This window comes from Culex pipiens, chromosome 2 (assembly GCF_016801865.2).
Source record: "Culex pipiens pallens isolate TS chromosome 2, TS_CPP_V2, whole genome shotgun sequence".
Taxonomy (NCBI): Eukaryota; Metazoa; Arthropoda; class Insecta; order Diptera; family Culicidae; genus Culex; species Culex pipiens.
The window spans coordinates 17,111,973-17,136,216 of NC_068938.1; the positions used below are offsets into that span (position 1 = coordinate 17,111,973).

At 33.4% G+C, this 24,244-nt stretch overlaps 1 protein-coding gene and 2 non-coding genes across 9 annotated transcripts in view; 2 read left to right on the forward strand and 1 right to left on the reverse strand.

Moving 5' to 3' along the window:
• The window catches only part of LOC120419474 (uncharacterized), a 402,142-nt gene that overhangs the window by 147,437 nt on the left and 230,461 nt on the right, over positions 1-24,244 (forward strand). The gene's annotated exons all lie outside the window — the stretch shown is intronic.
• Trnaw-cca (transfer RNA tryptophan (anticodon CCA)) lies at positions 7,146-7,217 on the forward strand. Its single transcript has one exon. It is a non-coding gene; the product is annotated as a tRNA-Trp (tRNA).
• Positions 7,902-7,975, reverse strand: Trnai-aau (transfer RNA isoleucine (anticodon AAU)). Its single transcript has one exon. It is a non-coding gene; the product is annotated as a tRNA-Ile (tRNA).

The window sequence follows — 24,244 nt, forward strand, 5'->3', positions numbered from 1 at the left end:
TGTTTTTTGTTTTTTGTTTTTTGTTTTTTGTTTTTTGTTTTTTGTTTTTTGTTTTTTGTTTTTTGTTTTTTGTTTTTTGTTTTTTGTTTTTTGTTTTTTGTTTTTTGTTTTTTGTTTTTTGTTTTTTGTTTTTTGTTTTTTGTTTTTTGTTTTTTGTTTTTTGTTTTTTGTTTTTTGTTTTTTGTTTTTTGTTTTTTGTTTTTTGTTTTTTGTTTTTTGTTTTTTGTTTTTTGTTTTTTGTTTTTTGTTTTTTGTTTTTTGTTTTTTGTTTTTTGTTTTTTGTTTTTTGTTTTTTGTTTTTTGTTTTTTGTTTTTTGTTTTTTGTTTTTTGTTTTTTGTTTTTTGTTTTTTGTTTTTTGTTTTTTGTTTTTTGTTTTTTGTTTTTTGTTTTTTGTTTTTTGTTTTTTGTTTTTTGTTTTTTGTTTTTTGTTTTTTGTTTTTTGTTTTTTGTTTTTTGTTTTTTGTTTTTTGTTTTTTTGTTTTTTGTTTTTTGTTTTTTGTTTTTTGTTTTTTGTTTTTTGTTTTTTGTTTTTTGTTTTTTGTTTTTTGTTTTTTGTTTTTTGTTTTTTGTTTTTTGTTTTTTGTTTTTTGTTTTTTGTTTTTTGTTTTTTGTTTTTTGTTTTTGGTTTTTTGTTTTTTGTTTTTTGTTTTTTGTTTTTTGTTTTTTGTTTTTTGTTTTTTGTTTTTTGTTTTTTGTTTTTTGTTTTTTGTTTTTTGTTTTTTGTTTTTTGTTTTTTGTTTTTTGTTTTTTGTTTTTTGATTTTTGTTTTTTGTTTTTTGTGTTTTGCTCAGAGTTTTTTTTTGAATTTCAATTTAAATCAAATTATTTAATTTAATCTAAGACTCTTCCATAAATGTTTTATTCTTTTCACTCCATAAACAATTTTCAAATGCGCATTCTTTCCGAGCAATTAATTCTGTGTGCGAAAAGTTAATTAAAGTCGGATCAACCGTAATCATTTAGCAGCCTGCTTTGGCGAGCTCATCTCACATTCTTTACCGAAAAAAAAGCTTCCCCAGGGATTTACAAAAGCTCGACTTTGACCCAAACTTTCGAGGCTCATTTCTTCTCTTTGTCTTGTGGGGCAGCTTTGGCTTCGCTCACTTGAGTGATTAATGCTGAATTGGAGTGGTGTAATTAAACAAATTGCTGCTCCCCGAAGGGGGGTTGTTTACGGTTTAAACTTTTTCCCTGAAGAATGTGAAGGACAATTATATTAATTAATAATGCATTCGAGCTTATCGAGTTAGTTGAGGAAAGTTGATGCTAGTTCTCGCCAGAGAAACTCCCAGGAAATTTAACCTTGCTAGCAATTTCCACCACAAACTCTTAGAAAAACGTTATTTCCAGAAGACAAGTTAAAAAAGCTACCGGAAGTCTAGAAGTGCAAAACGGAGGGAAAAGCTCTCCCTCCTCTCACTACAAGTCGAATAAAAATAGCTTCGAGCAAAAGCACCGTGCAAAATGGAGTGACACCACATTTTCACCAACCCTTTTTCTGTTCTTCAGAGGGAGGGAAATAGAGATGGTGCGAAAAGGAGAAAAAAATATCATTCCTCCCTCATCGTTCAGTCGCAACTCGAGTTGGCAGAAAGTATAAATAAAAATAAGGGATTTCTCCCCTCTCTCGAACGCGGGCAAGACTCTGGGAGGTCACCGATAAAAATAAACGACATTTGGTGACATTGATTTGAGGTTGATTTTCCAGCGCGCTTTTTTCCACGTCTTGGCTTCCAGAAAAGGGGGTCGCACACACTTGTATGGCATTCGAGGGCAGGGTGACATCAGGAAATAAGATTCGATTTGACCCAGATTTCTGGTATTTCTGTTTTTTTTTTATCATTGCGATGAATCGAGTGACGGAAATTCGATGCTCATTGCGGAAAAGGAAAGAATATGTTTAGGAACGTGTTCGCATAAAAAAAGTGGAATGGGTTTTTTGTTTTCCTTCGCCCTACCGTCTGGAAAGATTCACTTTTTTCTGGAAAAGATTTCATTTACTCAATTTTTGTACATGACCTGTGAAGAAAATAAAATCAAAAAAAAAGAATATTGAAGGGTAGGTAAATTACAATAAATAGTTCATTATTAATATAAAAAAATTATCAATTGAAGTTAAAAACTAATTCTTTGCCCCCGTATTTTTATGAAGAAATTTTGAAGGGAAGAGGCGAAAAACTGCATTGTGATCTTTTTATAAATAGTATCAAGTATTATTTTTAATAAACATATCTTCAAATTTCAAATAAATATCTTCTTGTAAGCACTAATAAACCTGAAGCTGTTTAAAATATGGTCCATTTTCATTTTTTTCCTATGTCTACAATAAACAAAACTCTAAATACGTTAAACTATCAAAAAAGTAAAATTTAACAAAGTTTATAAAAATTACAAATTAACATGATTTTTCATTTAAAAAATACTGAAGAAAATTCGTATCCAAAGTTCCAAGTCAAGATTTAAATATCCTAACCCTAGCTTATTCGAAGTTTCAGTTAATCGAAGGTTTGTATGAGACAATTATCCGAAGGATAACCGAATTATGAAAAATTTGAGTTATTTTTTTTATTTTTCACTTTTAACAGTAAATTCTAGTTCTGCGAACCAATTTAAGTCAAATTTGAGTGGTTGATTGCCTATTAAGTACCAAATGAATTTTCAAAGTTTTTAACACCGCCATTCTGTTAAAAAAAACACCATCTTGTTTAAACAAATAACAAATCAAATTTGAGTAGTGATGGGTATAGAAAGTATAGAATTTATTTCCTGAATGTTAATCAAAATCGGTTTATAATTGTATTTTAAACTATGATTTTATTTTTATATATTGTTTGAATTTATCACGAAAGAAGTCAAATATTTTAATCAGCTCAATTCCTTCAAAAAAGATCTTTTATAAAAAATATTGTGGATCAAGTTGTCTGAAGTTAAATAATTTAGCAGTCTTTGTTAACAATAATGACTTCATAATCATCTTATTAAATTATTTCATTAAAATCTCATGTTTGGACACAAAGTAAGACGAATATACAAGTATATTTGAAATTTTAATTTGATGAATTAATTAGTTTTATATTTAGACTTCCAATATAAAACTTTATTTTAATGTGTTCAAAATTCAAGAAGAATTTCAAAACAAATATGATGGTTGATAATAATTAAAAAAAAATAAGGGTCATCCACAAATCACGTGGAAACTTACGAGGTGAGTGTTGTAGTACCCCAGGAATGTATTAACTTTTTTGTAAATAATTTTAATTCTGGCTTTTTTTCATGACACATTTTTTTAAGGAAATATGAATTGTACCGATAGTTTATGTCAAAACTCTTAAACTGATTTACAAAAAGATCAACATTTTGAAATTCGATTTAAGGGAACAGCATTTAATTCCAGCGTGCCTCTAATGTTGCCATATCAGCACTTTGACGTTCAATTACAATTCATAAAACGCGTTTTCAACTGAAATCGAGTGTTAAATAGTTTAGTTAACATTAGAGCGTCCAATTTTCCGTCCATGAAAAAAAATCCCGGGATTTCCCGAAAACAATAATTCCCGTTTCCCGGGAAACTTGTGAATTTCCTGAGAATTCCCGAATTTCAAGCGGAAGCATACATTTTCTTAAATTTTTGAAAATATAATAAATGATCAAACTCAACATGATTTTGTTAAATTAAATGTTTTGTTTGGTTTATATACAATTAATCTGATTATCAAAAATTATGATATCAGAATTATTTCTAATAATATTAATTTGTGATGCACATGGGAATAGACCTTGCTAATGAGTATTAAATAATTGCAATTAGGTAAGCTTTTAACAGATTGATGTTATTTCATCAAAACAATATTAACTCCTTGCTTCCAAATCAAAATTGAGATTTTTTTACGTTTTTGTTTACTATGATCCAATGAGATGAAAATCGTTGAAATTCTATTGGTTGAATTACAATTTGAAGTAAAAGAATTATGAAGCACTGGTGCAACTACAGGTGTAGAGGGTTAAATGTGAAAAATAGAAGACTTTTGGTGGAATGATGTTGATTTATTGTATAATTTAAATCATCATGCATAATAATACAAAAATAAAACATTGAAAATCACTTTCTATTGTTTGTTCTCAAAATATCTGAAAATGTTCGACAATCTCTAGTATGAAAAAAATCGTTGAGTAACAATTGAACATAGACAATTGTTTGTTTTATTTGTTTATTGTAGAGTTTTTAATCCCCTTAATTTATGATATAAAAAAAACTGTTACCGTCAACTAGGGCGAATTGGGACTACAGTCTGAATAGGAACATCAGTTTTAAAACCACTTTAAACAGTTTCACATTAGGAAATCGATTTACTAATTTAGTTGATGTGATCTTGACTGTAATCAATAATAAATTTAAAAAAAATAGTGCAAGAACCTGGTTAAAACAGTTGTCCCAATTTGGCCCATGTGTTCCGATCTACCCCAAATGAAGATAAACCTTTATTTTAAAATAATCATCATCATGCGAGTGTTATACAGTTTGTGTTTTATTTCAATTTTCAATTCGGTTTATTTGTGAATAATCAAGATACAATGAGTTCATTAATGTACATAACAGAGTTTTGGAGTTCCTTTCAGCTGTGTGTTACATCGTAATTCAATCGAAAGTAGAGCAGTTCTCTAGGATTTCGATCATTCGATTTTTTTTTGTATTTTTTAATCCGACTGAAACTTGTTTGGTGCCTTCGGTATGCCCAAAGAAGCCATTTTGCATCATTAGTTTGTCCATATAATTTTCCATACAAATTTGGCAGCTGTCCATACAAAAATGATGTATGAAAATTCAAAAATCTGTATCTTTTGAAGGAATTTTTTGATCGATTTGGTGTCTTCGGCAAAGTTGTAGGTATGAATACGGACTACACAGGAAAAAAACGATACACGGTGAAAAAAATTTGGTATTTTTTTTATTTAACATTTTATCACTAAAAATTGATTTGCAAAAAAACACTATTTTTATTTTTTTTTATTTTTTGATATAATTTAGAGGACATAAAATGCCATCTTTTCAGAAATTTCCAGGTTGTGCAAAAAATCATTGGCCGAGTTATGAATTTTTTAATCAATACTGATTTTTTGAAAAACTCGAAATTTTGGTCGCAAAAATTTTTCAACTTTATTTTTCGATGTAAAATTGAATTTGCAATCAAAAAGTACTTCAGTGTAATTTTGATAAAGTTCACCGTTTTCAAGTTAAATCCATTTTTATGTAACTATTTTCAAAATAGTCGTAGTTTTTCATTTTTTTTAAATTAGTGCACATGTTTGCCCACTTTTGAAAAAAATATTTTTGAAAAGCTGAGAAAATTCTCTATATTTTTCATTATTTAACAATGTTGATACGACCCTTAGTTGCTGAGATATTGCCATGCAAACGTTAAAAAACAGGAAAATTGACGTTTTCTAAGTCTCACCCAAACTACCCACCATTTTCTAATGTTGATATCTCAGCAACTAATGGTCCGATTTGCAATGTCAAAATATAAAACATTTGTGAAATTTTCTGATCTTTTCGAAAACAATATTTAAAAAATTTTCAAATCAAGACTAACATTTCAAAAGGGCCAAACATTCAATATTACGCCCTTTTAAAATGTTAGTCTTGATTTGAAAATTTTGAAAATATTGTTTTCGAAAAGATCAGAAAATTTCACAAATGTTTCATATTTTGACATTGAAAATCGGACGATTAGTTGCTGAGATATCGACATTGAAAATGGTGGGCTGTTTGGGTGAGACTTAGAAAACATCAATTTTCCTGTTTTTAAACCTTTGCATTGCAATATCTCAGCAACTAAAGGTCGTATCAACAAAGTCCGAAGAAGCAAAATATAGGAAATTTTCTCAGCTTTTCAAAAATATTTTTTTCAAAAGTGGGCAAACATGTGCACTAATTTAAAAAAATGAAAAACTGCGACTATTTTGAAAAAAGTTACATAAAAATGGCTATAACTTGAAAACGGTGCACTTTATCAAAATTTCACTAAAGTACTTTTTGATTGCAAATTCAATTTTACATCGAAAAATAAAGTTGAAAAATTTTTGCGACCAAAATTTCGAGTTTTTCAAAAAATCAGTATTGATAAAAAATTCATAACTCGGCCAATGATTTTTTGCACAACCTGGAAATTTCTGAAAAGATGGCATTTTATGCCCTCTAAAACATATCAAAAAAAAAATTAAAAATAGTGTTTTTTTGCAAATCTAGTTTTAGTAATGAAAAGTTAAATAAAAAAATCACCAAATTTTTTTTACCGTGTATCGTTTTTTTCCAGTGTAGTCCGTATCCATACCTACATCTTTGCCGAAGACACCAAATCGATCAAAAAATTCCTTCAAAAGATACAGATTTTTGAATTTTCATACATCATTTTTGTATGGACAGCTGCCAAATTTGTATGGAAAATTATATGGACAAACTAATGATGCAAAATGGCATCTTTGGGCATACCGAAGACACCAAAAAAGTTTCAGTCGGATTAAAAAATACAAAAATTAAAATTGAAGAAAAAAGACCGATTTCGTAAAGAATTGCTCAGTATTATTACTTATAATTATTAATAGAAGGCAATATGTGTTATATGTTATATGTGAAACAAAAAACACAATACTATTATAATAATTAAATCCAAATTAAGAATTTAATTTACTTTACACACAATTTAGTATAAACAACCATTCCACGAATTATAATCAATTTCTTCTACTCAACCAAAACTTTCATCTAGATAAATTTCACAGAATCGAAAAAAAAGAAAATTGAATAGCAAAACCAAACCAAAGCCAATACCAAAACGAGGATTTGCAAAAACTATAAAACCATCACCGTCAAAAGTCGAAAAGTTCACGGCAAGCACCAGAAGTGCAGCGCCAAATTCACAAACTGGATCAGTGCAAGTGAATATAAAAAAGGGGGATAGTAATTGAAAAAGTTTCCCCTTTCGATGGCATCCAACCAAGCTGGTCGATTTTGTTTTATTTTAGTCGTTCCAATGGAAACGGAACGAAATAGCGTGTACTTTGCTTTGACTGCTTTCGATCTCGTAAATGTACAGCGAAATAATTTATTACTTGGAACAAAGTGAGTGGCGAGATACTCATGGGTGACTCCGTGGCGCAACGGTAGCGCGTCTGACTCCAGATCAGAAGGTTGCGTGTTCAAATCACGTCGGGGTCAATGGATGATTTTTTTTCCTCAATTTATTGATTTCAATAATTTGGATTTCACAATTCACATAACATAACTAAATAATCCTCAAAGAAACAAGGAGCACCAATAAAGTCAATGACCTACTTTATTACGGGAGCCAAAGCCTTGGTACTGATTCATCAACTGTGCTGACATCTGTTGGAAAGCTTGCTGGACTAGTCTTATTAGGGTGTCACTGCTGGCTAGGAAAGAAGGGTGTGTAAATCTAAGAGAATGAAAAAGTGGTTCTCTGGAAAATCGGAATTTAATTTATTTTTTTTTTGAAAATTTTTATGTTAAGTTTACTTCATTTTTCAAAAATCAAATTGGAATTAAAAAGTATACCGTTTATTAACTATTTAAAAAAATACTCACAATTTCACAAAGAATCCCTTGCTCCAACCATGAAAGCCTAGAATTTATAGCAGCATGTTGCCGGTAGAGTGGCACTAAATGAATCTCCTCTGGAGTTCCTCTTGAGCTGCCAGCAAACAGAAAAAAGGGGGGGAAACGCTTTCAGGCCAGGTTTCCCATGTTTGGCGCCAGAAAAGTTGGGCAATTTTATGGCGCCAAAAGCCTCTCTGCCCTGCGCTTCCCTCAAGTTTTAGTTTGGAACCCAAATTTGAATAACAAATCTCGGGAGTGAAAGTTTGTCTTCCGTTAAAAAATAAGTGGCTCCAGAGAGGATCGAACTCACGACCTTCGCGTTATTAGCACGACGCTCTAACCAGCTGAGCTATGGAGCCGCTCGATTAACTTAATGATGAAACAAGTTAAAACAATTGGCTCAAATTGGCTTTCTATTCATTACTCACTGCTCAGCACTACTCAAACAAACTGCAAAGTGGATTTTTCCTATTCGTCAGGAAAGTCAAAACGTATTTTTCCCAGCGCTGAAAAGGTTTCGTTTGATGGGTCTCGGGTTTCTGTTGTTTCAGCTGCAATTGTTCCTCGCCGGGTTACCTTTTGAAGCTTCCGGAAACGGACCGTTTGAAGCTGGCTGGTGCTGCCCTCTGGCGAGTTGAATGCGAAGCGTAGCAAGGAGGGTTGAGGTGTGCTGGTTGGGATGTTGATGTAATGGTGAAGACGGGACAAGGTTTTCTTTGGAGGTGGAACTGTGCAAAGGAGTGGTTTTGAATTTTGTTTTGTATTTACGTTTAAAAAAATCTTTTCTGTAATTTTTGTTTAAATTATGTTATGGCCTACTTATCAACACAGAAAATTACAATTCTGAAGTGTTCATTGTAGCACTCATTTGAGTGCTTTAAAAGTAATACTCGTTGACACTGTTTTCGATTCTGAGATAATCAATCACTTTGACGCCTAATCGCGAAAACAAGCTTTCTAATGAAATGTCATGAGCAATTCTCTGCGAAATTGTTTTTTTTTATTATTTTTTTTTGTATTTTTTTAATAAGGCTGAAACTTTTTTGGTGCCTTCGGTATGCCAAAGAAGCCATTTTGCAACTTTAGTTTGTCCATATAATTTTCCATACAAATTGGGCAGCTGTCCAATAAAAAATTTAAAACTTTAAGGTATGCATAAGAAAAGCACTGAAAAAAATTAAACACGGTAAAACAAATTTTAATGTTTATGACAATTAAAACTTGATTTTAAAAAAACAAACACACAATTTTCTGATATGTTTAGCGGAAATCAAATGCCAACTTTTCAGAAATTTCCAGGTTGTGCAAAAAATCTTTAAACGAGTTATGAATTTTTTAATCAATACTGTTTTTTTTTCAAAAAATTGAAATGTTGGTCGCAAAAAAAATTCAAATTTATTTGTCTATGTAAAATCAATTTTGCAAAAAAAAACTTTTGGGAAAATTCAATATCGTGCAAGTAAAAGCTAATCATTTTTTAAATATTTGCACATGTTTGCTCACCTTTAAAAAAATATTTTTGAAAAACAAAAAAAAAAATTCACAATATTTTACTTTTTTGAACTTTGTTGATACATTGCTGAGATATTGCCATGCAAAGATTTGAAAACTGGTAAATTGATGTTTTCTAAGTCTCACCCAAACTACCAACCATTTTCTAGTGTCGATATCTCAGCAACTAATGGTCCAAATTGCAATGTTAAAATATGAAACATTCGTGAATTTTCCGATCTTTTGGAATGAAATATTTTCAAAATTTTAAAATAAGGACTAACATTTCAAAAGAGCGTAATATTGAATGTTTGTAAATATTTGCTGAAATATTTTGTTTCTATTTATTCAATCAGGATTATTCAAACATATTTTTTCATAAAATTCAATAAAAGTTTCTTGTATTCTGAAAAAAAAATTGTGAAAATTAACTAAAAATTCTACGCAGATGATAAAATCAGTTTGTTTTAAGTAATAAATATCATCAGATATCAATTTGTTTTTTTTTTAACCTTTCATGGTTATTATTAAGGCTATCAACTCTTGCTGAGCAAAAATCCGTACATTTTGCCGATATTACACGATGATATAAGAAAACTGTCAAAGAATAATTTTGATAAATTTAAAATTTTGGGTATTAATATAAATTAATTAATAAAAACTGTATCGTTTTAGCAGCTTACAAATTCCACTTATCAAAGTGCTTATGACTTTCACGTTCAAACATATTCACAAAATAAACCGTGATTTGCTGAATAAAATCTTAAGTTTTTGTTTGTTAAACCTTTAAAAGATCACGGAATGTCAAGTTGCTTTTTACGAATAATATCAGTCTCTGTGTTTTCGCCTTTATAAAGCCTTTGAATCTTTTATTGAATAAATACGTTTTGTACAGAATTTCAATTCAATTGTGTTTTTATTAGAATTTAACTGTTCTGCTCCAGGATGTGACATTTGCAATTCAGAGATTTGGAGAACCTTTCAATTGAGATCAATTCATAAGCTTTTGCAGGGAGGATACATATTTCTACGTTTAGATTTTGCTAACTGGGTGTTCTTTTAGGGAAAATAACTCTAGATCTATGATTTGTACAGAATTTCCAAAGAACAATAATTGATAATCCACTCTGAAATATGGAATTTCTGGAAACTATCCAAGTTATCTCTTTAAAATCGATCTAACAGTGAAATAACAATGCAAAAGCTTTGGCCAAATTAAAAAAAAACAATTCATTTTTTTACAGTTATTAAAATTCCGTACAGATCCGTATTTTGCGAAAAATTCCGTACGAAAATTGCGGCCGGTTAAAAATCCACGAAAAGGGTTGAAAACCCGTACGGTAAGGAAACAATCCGTACAGTTGGTAGCCTTAGTTATTATGTTTAAAAAATATTTTCTTTTTTTTTTGTTTTGGTTTAAGGCTGGTACAAATTTTATTAAAAGCGTAAAATCAGGGGGCATTTTTTCCCAAAGGGTCAAATTTGTGCGGGAATTAAAGTGCAACCAACTGAAATCAATTTTAAATGCATTTTTCTGCATTAAGAATCATTTGCAGCATGTTTATGTTAACTCAAAAATCTTAAGAATTTTGTGAAATTTCCGATAAAAAAATACCGCAAAAAAGTTTTTTCGCAATATATTTTTATTTCGTCAATTCATATTTTTTTTAAAAGTAGTGCTTTTTTTAGAAATGTCTATATATGGCTTATTTATTTAATTATTATAATTTTTTGGTTGGATTCCATTATATTTTTCAAATCAATAGATTTTTCATGCATTTTCATAAATATGTAATGTTAAAATATGAAACATTCGTGAATTTTCCGATCTTTTGGAAATTTTTTTTTTCAAAATTTTAAAATAAGGACTAACATTTCAAAAGAGCGTAATATTGAATGTTTGCAAATATTTGCTGAAATATTTTGTTTCTATTGATTCAATCAGAATTTTTCATACATATTTTTTATGAAATTCAATAAAAGTTTCTGGTATTCTGAAAAAAATGTTAAGAAATAAAACTAAAAATTCTACGAAAAACATAAAATCAGTTTGTTTTAAATAATAAAAATCATCAGATATGCATTTATTTTGTTGAACCTTTCATGGTTATTATGTTGAGGAATTTTTTTCATTTTTTTGTTTTGGTTTAAAGCTAGTACAAATTTTATTAAAATTTAGAATCATTTTCAGCATGTTTGGGTTAGTTCAAAAATCTTGTGAATTTTGTTGAATCTCCGATAATAAATATCGTAAACAAGTTTTTTTGCAATTTATTTTTATTTCGTCAATTCATATTTTTTTGAAAAGTAGTGTTTTTTTATACAAATGTTGATATTCTGGCTTATTTATTCAATTATTATTATTTTTTGGATTCCTTTTAATTTATCAAATCAATAGTTTTTCCATGCATTTCATAAATAAACATTATGTAAAAATATTTTGAGTGAGTTATGATGGTAATGAAAACATCAATTCAAAATTCCTTAAATAAAACAAGATAGCAATTAACAATCAATTGGACAGTAACACTTCATAAAAAAACTTTTTAAAAGAGCGAGCCCAAACGAAAACTGTAATTTATTAAAATTTGAAAATTTATGAAAACTTTATAATTTAACTCGACTTTACAGTACCACAAAACTATCATTTTCCAACTGTCATGCTGGAATGCAATATGTGCTGCTCAAAGAAAGACGACAACCAGTTAAGGACTTCATCGAGAGAACTTTGCCCATCGTCTTCACCGTTTCACAACATAGCTTTGTAGTCAGGAAGAGAGCAAATAGTTTTTTTTTCTCTTTCCAACATTTTTATCCAAAAGCTGTATCGTAACTCTCCTTGTATCAGTTAGATTGGATTTTCCATTTCTGAGCTATGTCAACTTTGTGAGGAAAGAAAAAGACGGGATAATTTTCCCAGCAATTATTCGCTGCTCTTTTGTAAACACTTCACCAAGTACTGATTAAAACCCAAAAGCTCTAATGAGGTAGGAAAGCTTAAGTCTCTGCCGTAAACTTCCCGGAAAAAGTGCAAGGATCAACCGCAATTACCATCTTTCCTCTATGGCAGCGCCATCTAAAGTTTGGTGCTTCCGGAGAAAATTAATTGTCCTTTCCCTGTAATCCAGGAAGGATTTGGCAAACGGTCTTTTCTCATCATCATCATCGGCACCCAACCGTGGCAGTGGTGGTCGTTGCAATTTTATAAAGATATATAAAGTCTAGATTTTCAGTGCTAAAAACATAACGTTATTAAATTAACTGCTTTCAATTAAAATAAAAAAAAAACTATAATCATTTAAACTCAAACCAAGGAAAATCCAATTAGCATCCTTTTTGTTTGCTTTTGCCAGCACAATATTGCAGCGCGCTAATTTTCTGCACTACCACAACAAAAAGTGTGGGGGCAAAGAACCGCTGATAATTCTCAAGGAAATGTGCTTGTTATTCATTGGGAAAAGTTTCTCTTTTTTCCTCTCCCAGTTTTCCAACTTCTTTTGCTAGTTGCAATCAGTTTTCCGTCCACAACTGATTGTATTATCAGTGCTTTTCTTGTGCAATTCTGACAAATTTATGAATTTATGGGGTGCACTGAGAAAAATTACTGTTATTTTTTTAGATCAAAAAAACAATGTTTTGAAAGAAATTTTCCCTCCGTGTCACCGCCGCCACAAAGGAAAAAATGAAAAATGAAGTTGACGGTGGCCGGTGGCGAATTTTCCCACGACTTCACCTTCCGATACCGATGGATGATGGTTGCGCCAGCCAAAAAAAGAAGGAAACGATTCGAGAAATGGCGGTAACAGCAAATAAATGTTTTTCCGCCCAACTCGACCGGAAAATTAAGCGCGAGCGAGCGCGCGTCTTTTTGTGTCCATTTGGTGATGGTACGGGAAGTACCTTTTTGCGTGCTCTTGTGGGTTTATTTTTGTCGGTTTTTGTCTGGTTCGATGGAGAAGAATAAATGGTGGGATATAGACGATTTGAGTGATGATTGAGATTAAGAAATTTACTGGAAAAGAGATAGTTAATAGGAGTAAGAGGAAGATAAAAAAAAACATTGGGATACCCTTATTCATACCATTTTTTTTTTTTTTTGAATTAAATATACTTTATTGAATCTTTCTTATAATAATTACATTTGGTTTACATAATAAGTGGTCAGCTGTGGCTCTTCAGCTTTAGTTTGCTTTTCGTGATTTAAACACTGTTCATTTTCATAACTTAAAATGTATATGATTTATCATTTTTGTAACACTAGGTACAATGAGAAAAAAAAAATGTTAAGAAAACATAACCTAACCTAAAACTAACTTAATCTTACCATAAACTAAACCAATCCTTGAATCAAGGGGTATTCAGAAAAAGCACATTTTTCCCTGAATTTCAAACATTTTTCTTGAATCTTCTGATCCAACATTTTTACTTCTGCTAATTCATGAACCTCACTTGATCTTGTCCAGCCAGGAACATTCAAAACCATTTTGAGTACCTTGTTTTGGACACGCTGGAGCTTCAATTTATGAGTTCTAGCGCAACACTCCCAAACAGGTACTGCATACTCAATAACGGGGTAAATTATTTGTTTGTAAACTGCTAGCTTATTTTTCAAAGATAGCTTTGATTTTCTGTTAATTAAAGGATACAAACACCTGATGAGAATGCTGCACTTGTTCAATATTTTGTCTACATGCTGTCGAAACAAAAGTTTCGAGTCAAGTATGAGACCTAAATAGACAACTTCCTTTGACCAGGGTATCGAAACATCATTCATTTTAATCAAAACATCATCCTTTGGGACAAATCGGGCCGATTTGGAAAGTGGAAAAATGATGGTTTGAGTTTTGGCTGCATTTATGCGAATTTTCCAGTCGCCAAAGTATTCGGAAAGAACGGCAAGACCCTTCTGAAGACGGCCAACTAAATATCTGGTTATTTTACCCTTATAAATAACGGCAGTGTCATCAGCGAAAAGTGACAACACACCATTACCAGGAAGAGTAGGCAAATCAGATGTAAAAATATTGTACAGAAGTGGGCCAAGAATACTTCCTTGGGGAACCCCAGCATCAATGTTGAATAATCCAGAAGCAATCCCATTCAGAAAAACCCTGAACGATCTCTCCGAAAGATAGTGCTGGATAATTTTGATAAGATACATTGGAAAACCGTATAAATACAGTTTATGTATCAAACCATCATGCCAAACATTGTCAAAAGCCTTCTCAACATCCAACAAAGCCATAGCAGTTGATTTAGACTCAAGCTTATTCTGCTTGATGATTTTAGTTACTCTCGTAAGCTGATGAGCAGTATTATGTCCCTTTCGGAAGCCAAACTGCTCGTTCAAAATTATATTATTATCGTTAGTAAAATCCAAAAGCCTTGAATAGATGACCTTCTCAAAGAGTTTGGACAGACTACTCAAAAGACTAATGGGACGATAACTTGTTGGCGATGTTGGATCTTTTTGAGGCTTCAAAATTGGTATGACTTTGCCCAGTTTCCAATTGGTGGGGAAGTAACCAAGTTGCAAACATTTATTGAAAATATTGGCTAGATGTTGAAAGAACTGATCACTCTGTTTTTTCAACACTAGATTAAAAATGTTATCAAAGCCTGGAGCTTTCATATTTTTCATTTGTTTAACTGCAACTTTGACTTCCTCACCAGAAACATGGGAATCTGCAGGAAATTCAAAGGTAGAGTCATTGATTGTTGAAATACTATTGGCAACTGATATTTCTTTACGGCTGGTCATGGAAGCGCCAAGATTATGTGAACTAACAAAATGAAGCCCAAGTGCATTTGCCTTTTCCTCGGATGTAATCAAACGAGAATCCTCAACAATAAGAGTAGGAATAGGCTTTGGTTTGTTTTTAAGAACTTTTGAAAGTTTCCAAAATGGTTTTGAATAATTCCCAAGCTGGCTTACATGTTTTGAAAATTCTTGATTTCTAATATTGTCAAGTCGGTCTTGTATGATTTTGTTCAAATTGTTAACTGAAATCTTTTTGTCATAGTCCCCAGTCCGTTGATATTGTCTCCTATAAACATTCCTAAGTCTAATCAAGTGTTTAGTACCTACGTCAATATCAGTTACCTTAAAATTAACAGGAACCTCCCGAACGTTGGCAGCCTCTGCTTGGTTGATAGCCTGCTGGATCACCTCCAGCGAACGATCAATATCAGCAGAAGTTTCCGGGTGTTGATCATAGTCGATGTTGCTGTCTACCACTTGCTGAAACTGCTGCCAGTCAACGTTGTGGTAATCTTTCCGGGTTGGTTGCCGCTGCGGAGTAACGGAAGCTCCAACCTCCACAACCACCGGATAGTGATCAGAACTCAACTCTTCAAACACCTCAGGATGAGCCACGTTCTCAGCCATATTGGTAATGAAGAAGTCGATGATTGAGTGATTCCCAGACCGGGCCACCCTCGTTGGACGATCTGGACTCACAACGTTGTAGTATCCGTTTTGCAGATCGTTGTGCAGAATCACTCCGTTCCGATTCCTCCTGCTGTTGCCCCAAACTTCATGCTTCGCGTTGAGGTCACCAGCGATGATGTACTTTGCGCTCCGCCGTGTCAGCTTCTGGATATCGCCCTTCAGTTTTGCTGCTGAACCATCTCTGGCATTCACCTGACGTGGGCAGTATGCAGCAATGAAGAGTACTGGGCCAACCGAAGTGGGAATTTCCACTCCAACGGCCTCGATGATGTCCAGCTTGAAGTGTGGCAGCCGGCGTGGCTTGAGGTCACGATGAACAGCGACAAGCACACCTCCTCCTCCAGAGGTGGTCCTATCGAGCTGCGTCGCGATCTTGTAGTTTTGCAGATAAACTTTTTCACCGGGCTTCAGATGAGTTTCCGTGATGGCAGCTACGTCGATCTCCTTCTCGCGAAGAAAATCCACCAGCTCTAAGTGCTTCCTCCTAATGGAGCAAGCGTTCCAATTCAGCAGCTTGAGGGACCTACGATCCATACTGGATGACGAACGAGGTCAGCACTTCAATCTGCTGGGTCTTGGTTTTGCATCCACGCAGTGCAGCGGACATCTGTTTGAAAATATTGAGGAGTTCGGTTGAGGTGTAAAGATCATTACCATTTTCCTCAACTGCTGGTTCTTGGGTTGGTCTTGGCTCCTGGCTGAAGCCCGGTGGTGGCGGTCTCGGCTCCTGGCTGGAACCCGGCCGTGGATGATTCATCTCAGCTCTCTTCCTGGGATCCAACGGCAACGGTGCCAAGTTCGGCACCTGGTGTCGCGGTTGAAGAGGTGGAAAATTTTGCTCCACCAGGGCTGGAGGAGTTCTACGACGCTGAGGCTGATTCTTCGTCGATGCTTGCTGCCGAATTTTCACGAACTCAGCTCTCTTGGGGCACTTTCGGTCGGTTGACGAATGCTCACCGTTGCAGTTGAGGCACTTCACCAGCGAATCTTGGATGCACTGGGATGTGATGTGCGCATCGGTACCACATTTGGCGCAACGACGCTTCAGGTGGCAGTTCTTACCTCCGTGCCCGAAGCCCAGGCAGTTGAAGCATTGTGTGACGTCACGATGCACTGGTCGGTATCGCTCCCACGACACGATAATGTTGAAAACCGCTCGAATTGCCTTCAGCTCAGGAAGCGTCGTCGATCCCTTAGCCAAATGCAGCAGATAGAGCTGGTCACGGTACTTGATGTCTTTGTTGCGTCGGCTCATTTTGTGCACGGCCAACACCTCCAGTTTCAAAACTTTTAGCTCGGCAGCTAATTCCTCCACTGGCATGTCGTACAGACCTCTGACGACGATTTTGAACGGCTTATCCATGACGACATCATGGGTAAAGTACTCCGCCTCGTTTTCGGTCAAGTAATCCTTGACCAGTTGATAATGCTGCCTGGATTGCACCAGCACCTTAAATCCGTCCTGACACAGACGAATGTTGCCTTGGACTTTCCCAGACTTGATGAGTTCAACCAGCCCCGCTCGAAAGTCGATCGTTGCTGCTGATTGCCGCACATAAAAAGGAGGCAGTTTCTCCTTTCGCTGTTTCACTTCATTCTCCTTTGCTTCCGCTACCTGGTCCTCGTCAGGCAGTCCAGCGAACTTGTTGTTCTTTAAAAGCTGCTCCTCGTGCGATGAAGAGTTCTCCTCCTCCTCATCCATCGGTACAGTACCGTCGCTCTTTTTCGTCTTTTTGCTGTTCGATGTCACTTCCAAAAGCACCTTCCTTTTGGAAATCCCCGGTTTTTGGCCATCAGTTGAGGCCTCAACCTTCCTTTTGGAAATTCCCACTTTTTTGCCTGCTTGAGCCGCAGGTAGGGCAATATTGCCGGCGTTTTGCGCCGGGACGCGACGAGTCATGTTGATTCAGACAACCTTCACCAACGAATGCTCGTATAACAATGACCTTATTCATACCAGATTTTAAGAATCTGTAAAATCTTTAAACCTGAATTATGAAAAACTTTATAGATTTAATGACCACACCCCGAAGGTAAATGTTTTCTTTATATTTTACACAAAATTTATCAAATCCACTTAAAAGAAGATTTTCTATCACATCTGAAAGATTCATGAAGAAATTTCATGAGTTTCACATTTCATCAACTGCGAATAAGACGACAAATTGGCTTGGTAGAGATAACTTTGAATATTTCTAGAAGATGTTCAAATAATGCTTGAAATGGCGCTCAAAAATAGCTATATTATCAAAACGAAATAAAAATGTTGTTTTTCAGGAAATCGACGCCTTCGTGCGAAAAAGTTTTTTAATGTTTGACCTTGATAAAAAAATAAAAAAACGATAGCACGCAATGCAAACAATAACAAAAACGTTTTGTTTGGCTGGCCATTCCATTGTCCTGAAGTTTGTCTGAATTTGGTTGCCGGAATCCCGAGTTATAATTGAAAATGTTTACGGTAGTTTAACTTGTCGCACTTGCATCAATTTTCAGGGAGTGACAATATAGCACGACAAGATTGAAACTACTTTCATATGTAAAGTGTCAAAAATGCACGGAGTTTTTTTTTCGGATTTCGTTGAATATCTCAGGATTTAAATCGAATTTTGGGGATCAGTGAAGGTCAAAATTTGAGGCATTGTGAGCTGCACAAAATGGTGTTCTTAACTCAATTTCCGTTTTTTAAACAAGTTAAGAAAGATTGAGGTAAAATTATTCCGTCAGACTGTCAAAAAGCAAAGAAATCCACTTTGACGACCCCCGGGTCTTTTGCGGGCTCTGTTGCAAGTTTCTGCTCATTTCTAAGCGTCCGAAGGTTATGTGTGGTGAGTCACCCATAGCCTCTTTTACGCAAATTTACCGACGACTTCCCCATCCGAAAGAAGGCCAGGAGTAGGGCGTTCAATTTTCCCGGGTTCTGAATTTCCCGGGAAACGGGAAAAATATTTTTTGAATCCCGGGAATTCCCGGGATCCCAGGAATCTTTTGCAGCAATTATAAAATTTATGTTTTCATTATATTTGTTACGTTTTTTTTAGCTTAAATCAAAGAATTAACGCAAAACTGTTAATTGCTGATAAACTAAACTTCAATCTGAACAAAGACAGCTTCACGTTCTGCACAGATACACTGACAGTTCTGGAGTTTTTTTTTTTAAAAGGACCAATAAACCAAATTTTCAATTATAGCTTTTTGGGTGTTTTTTAATACCCCTGACTCAAGGCGGTTCTAAAAACCAGGGCTGTGGAGTCGGAGTCGGAGTCGGAGCCGGAGTCGGTGGAGTCGGGTCTTTTTGGGGACCTGGAGTCGGAGTCGGAGTCGGAGTCGGAGTCGGAGTCGTCAAAACTCGAACAGCTGGAGTCGGAGTCGGAGCCGGAGTCAGCTAAATTTTAAGAGCTGGAGTCGGAGTCGGAGTCGGAGCCGAAGATTTCTGATTACCCGGAGTCGGAGTCGGAGCCGGAGTTATCTTAAATTTAACAAAAAAATATGTTTTTTTTTATTGTTCAGTATTTCCTATACAACAGCTTAATTTACAAAACATCTTAAATTTTTAATTGATTTATCAGATGACATTATGTTTTTGAAACTTTTTATTGTGATTGAAAAGCTCTAATTGTGTTATTACACTATAATCACTAAATGATAACCTCTTACCCAAGTTTGTAGTATCATAATTTAAAAAATATTAAAAAATATTGGTTATGTTGTCAGTTTTTGAATGCTTCCTTTTGCCTATATTTATGTGCCTTTTCAATTCAAATTTGACAAAATTTCATCCAGTTATTTCTGAAAAAGTACACTCACAGTCATCTTTTACCCCGATAGCATGTGTCTTGGAAGTTTTAAGTTAAATCATTTTTTAGGAAAAAATTACGAGGTACATAAAAAGATTAAAAATAGTAATCACTGTTTTTGCAAATCGAAAAAAGTCACTGACAGTTTAACTTTTGTAACAAATAATCAACGATAATAACAATCTCTTACTTGGAACTCAACATGCACATTTTGTTTATAACTGAGTACCAGAAAATCAATGTGTTGCATTTAAAATAATTGAAAGTAACAAAAAATATCAAAACAAGTTGCAACAAATTTTGAAATAATCATTGATTGTTGATGTTGATGTTGATTTTAGGTAAACTATTTTGATATCGTTGCAAATTATCGTTGAACAAATCTCAAGAATTCAGTACAAAAATGAACTAATAAAAATGTGTAGAACAAATTATAGGTTTTTAATTTATTTTTCAAATATTATAAAAAAAAACAAAATCAAAATAATATCAACTGGTACGAATTTTCTCATACTGTTTGTCCCACGCCAATATGACGGAAGGTGATAATCATTGCATATCAATGTACCTGAAAAAATAAAATATTTGTGACCTAGAAAATATTTTACTTGTGGATATTTGTTTTTTATTATATTTTATGTTTTTTCATAAATTTTGATGGAGGCGCAAGATCATTCATAAAGCTTCGTTTTAGGTGAAGATTCACGAAGTATCAAATAAATACAAATTTACTTACAAAACTGTTCTTCTCAAAATGCCTCTAAAACTGAAGATATTTTTTGATTTCTGTTTGCATAACGTATAAAACTTGTTACCTAGAAACTTTTTTTCCGTTTATTTACTTTACTTCACTTTTACTTAACTTATTTTTCTTGAAAAAAACATGACACTTAGAGAGTATTTAAATAATCCTATTTATCAATGTTTTAAAAATAATTAACTAATAATAGTTAACTAAATTTTTAAACATTTAAAAATATGTGGAGTCGGAGTCGGAGTCGGAGCCAACCATTTGTTGAAAGCTGGAGTCGGAGTCGGAGTCGGAGTCGGCTAGAGTTGGTAGGCCGGAGTCGGAGTCGGAGTCGGAGCCAACCATTTGTTGAAAGCCGGAGCCGGAGTCGGAGTCGGAGTCGGCTAATCTGAGAAAGCCGGAGTCGGAGTCGGAGTCGGAGTCGTTTGAAATATGACCCGACTCCACAGCCCTGCTAAAAACACTCAAAAAGCAAAAACTGGAAATTTGGTTTATTGGACCTTTTAAAAAAAAAAAAACTCCAGAGTTTAAGTCTAACAGGATTGTTGGTCCCGTCTCTTTGAAGACGGGACCGATTTTAGGCAGACTTCGTTAAAGTTATTTAGCAACAAAACAACCCCTTTCAAGATAGTTTAAAGTGTAAGGAATAAAACCAATTTTAAACCTAATGTATAATTCTCAACATTATCTTGAAAAAATCTTGAAACTATTATTAAATTTTGTGACCATAAAACAAGTAGGTTCTAATCAAAACTTTAGTAATACTTTGTTGCACTTTTTAAAGCTTCTATAAAAACTTATAAGAATACTAGCGATATCATTTGTTACTTGGACAGTCTTTAGATAGTTTAAACACAAATTTTAATATATTCTTTTATTTATTTATTGATATAACATGACTACAAAAGCTAAAACATTTTCATTGAAACTATCTAAAACAAAAAGAAATAAAATTATACCAGACATTTTTTTATATTTAAAAAATATTTCAAAAATTATCTTTAAGTCACTACCACCAACTAGGGATATTCGGAACTGCAGTCTGAATAGGTACAGGAAATTTTAGAGCAATAAATTTGGATATCGGTGTACTAATTGTTTTTTTTTCTGTTTCTGTTGTAACCGAAATCAATCAAAACAATCAGAACATTATAAAAAAATAGCTTAAGCGGCTACACGTGAATATAATATAATATTGTTTAAATAAATAAAATTGAAGAGAAAATATTTAAGGCAGAGAGCATTTTGCGGATATGTCAACTAAAAAACAATTTTTCATAATAAGCCAAATAAATGCTGATATAATATATTATGCCGAATACAAATTTTAGTGCTTTAAAATTCTTGTCGATTACTAAGGCTGTTGATCTATTTCTACAACCAAATTTGAATTTATTAACCAAAATTCAAAATTATTTTCAATTTCGGGAATTCCCTTGACAAAATATAAAAAAAAATCAGGAATTCTAGAATTCCCGGTTTTGGAAAAATCCCGGGATTTTTGTCCCGGGAATTCCCGGGATGGACGCACTAGCCAGGAGGATAAGGCGGAAATCGAACCCACGCCCCATAACAACTTAGGGATCGGTTTTTTACAAATTCCATACATATAATTTTAAAAATAAACAAAAAAATTATAGTACATGTTTTGAGATACATTTGTTTTTAAAAAAAAGACAATAACTCGATAATTTTGAAGTAAAAATCTTATTATCTCATCAATAATATTTGATGATGCCTGGTACAAATTTCATTTAAAGTTTTTGTCAATTCCCCGCTAAAATTTGCCTTCCTCACCTCACTGAGGCAAGGCAATAAAATTACTCGAAAAACTTCTTAAATGCATCTCCTAGATATACCTTCACGTATACCTATCGACTCAGAATCAAATTCTGAACAAATGTCTGTGGGGATGTGTGTAGACATGATTTTTTTCCACACGATTTTCTCAGAACTTGCTGAACCGATTTTGGACGGATCCGTCATATTCTGTTCGTTTTGGGGTCCCCTAAGACCCTATTGAATTTTATTCTGTTTAGTGAAGTACTTTTAAAGTTATGTCATGAAAAAGTTTTTTGTAGCTACAAAAAAATTTGATTTTTGCATAACCTCAAAGGCTGGGTCTTTTTTCTTACGCGCGACAGTCGCGCAGCATGCGTATCGCCCGGTTGGCACATTGCTTAAGCAGTGTCTGCGTCTCTTCTGGAAAAAGTCTGTATTAATTATGATGCTGAATACATCATTTTGTCTCGACAAAGATTTATACGAACTTTTTACTGAAATATACAACTCATAAGACATTGTTTATCAAGACTAGGGGGACAGCATGCAATTCCATCGTGCACCTAATGTTGACATATCAGCACTTTTAAAATCAGTTGCAGCCCTCGCTTTTCTCCTTTATTTTCGAGAGTTGGTAAAAAAATAATTGAAAATTTCTGTTCAAGTAAAACCAATAATAATAAAAAAAATATTAGAAAAAATAAAAAAAAACTCTTAAATTAATATGTAAATACAACTTAAAATACAACATTAATGTAAGGAAGACACCAACAACCTAAAGGTGGATTAAGTAACGTTTTTTTTTTTCAATAAACTTTTAAATGGAAATGAAAATAAAGGGCAACCAGCTGAAATCAATTGAAAGCGCATTCCCCTGCGTTTAGAATCATTTTTAAACTTGTTTGGGATGATTTAAAAATCTTTAGATTTTTTGAAGATTTTCGATGTTGAGTATCGCAAAAAGTTTTTTTTTTGTTAAAATTTTTGTTTTCGTCAAACTTTCGTTTTTGAAAACTAATGATTACAAAACAACTGAACCAGTGTTGAATGCATTTTTGATATTTTTTACATTCCTTTGTTCAGACTAAGGTTTGTTTTTTTTTTTCAATTTTTATACTCTACACTCTGACGAACATAACACAAAAAGATTCAAATTGAAATGGATATTTTGTATTCTTTCGAAAATACTTTAAGATTAATTTAGGTTTTCTCCCCGAATTCAGGAAATTGTAATCATTTGTTTTGCTATATTTGAATAAAAAAAACTACACGCGATTTGGTATCCACCAGGGATGGAATAATCGCAAAACAATCAATTTCGCTTGCGAATTTTCTTCACCCGCGAAAGAGAGAGGAGGCGAATCACGCAAAAGAAAATCGCTCCCGAAATTCTCCAAAAAAATCAATCTGCTGATGATTATTGGTGAATTTCCTTGTCAGCACCACTTAAAATTATTTGTTTCACTTCAATTACACACATTGCCCTTCCACAAAATGTGACAGGTCATTTTTCGACGTGTGACGTTACATCGGCAAGTGTAGTAGTGAAAAAGATATTCCGCCGAATAATCAAGATGATGATTTTTTAGATTCCTTTTACCAATCTTTCGTGCGCAAGAGAGGAGAGCCATGCTCCCTTCGGATTTTTTCTCTTGATGAACATCCAATAATTTTCTTTTGATGATGATTATTCCATCGCTGGTATCCACAGATTTTCTATACATAGAGATAATTACTTATAATCCTCATTTGTACTTTTTTTTTGGGTTTTTTGTTTTACAGGACAATATCACGCAGCTTTTGAGCCATAGAGAAGCAAGCAGAATGAAATTGCCAATTCCTTATACTTTTTTTGTTTAAATTTATCACCATCGTGTTCCCCGGACAATTTCATAAAATTATCAATGTAGACCTCAATCTAAAATGAACTATTGGCAAGAAACAGCGATTTTACTGAAAAAAGTTTGATTTTGCGCAAATTAAAAAAATAGAAGTTAGTTTTACTCACTGAATCACCAAAAAGAGAATTGCAAAAAAAGCAAGCATTAAACACAGAAAAACAAAATCTGTTAAATGTGTTGTGTGTGTGTGTGTGTGTGTCCAATCCAATACCCGCTAGCCGGTAGCGATATTATGGGAAAGTATAGTTTGTATCAGACTTTGTATATGCCGAATGCTGATACAACTTATCTCAGTCCCGGGTATTAGGTGGTGATAGCCCTCGCGCTGCTTCCAACGACCCGTTTCAGAATGACAGAGCTCCTTGCGGTCCAATTCCGAGGTCGCTGGGCATTGTTCGGCCCCGCCTAAACATAGAAGCAAGCATCTGAAGGAAACTCGATCTATATTTAGACTTCCA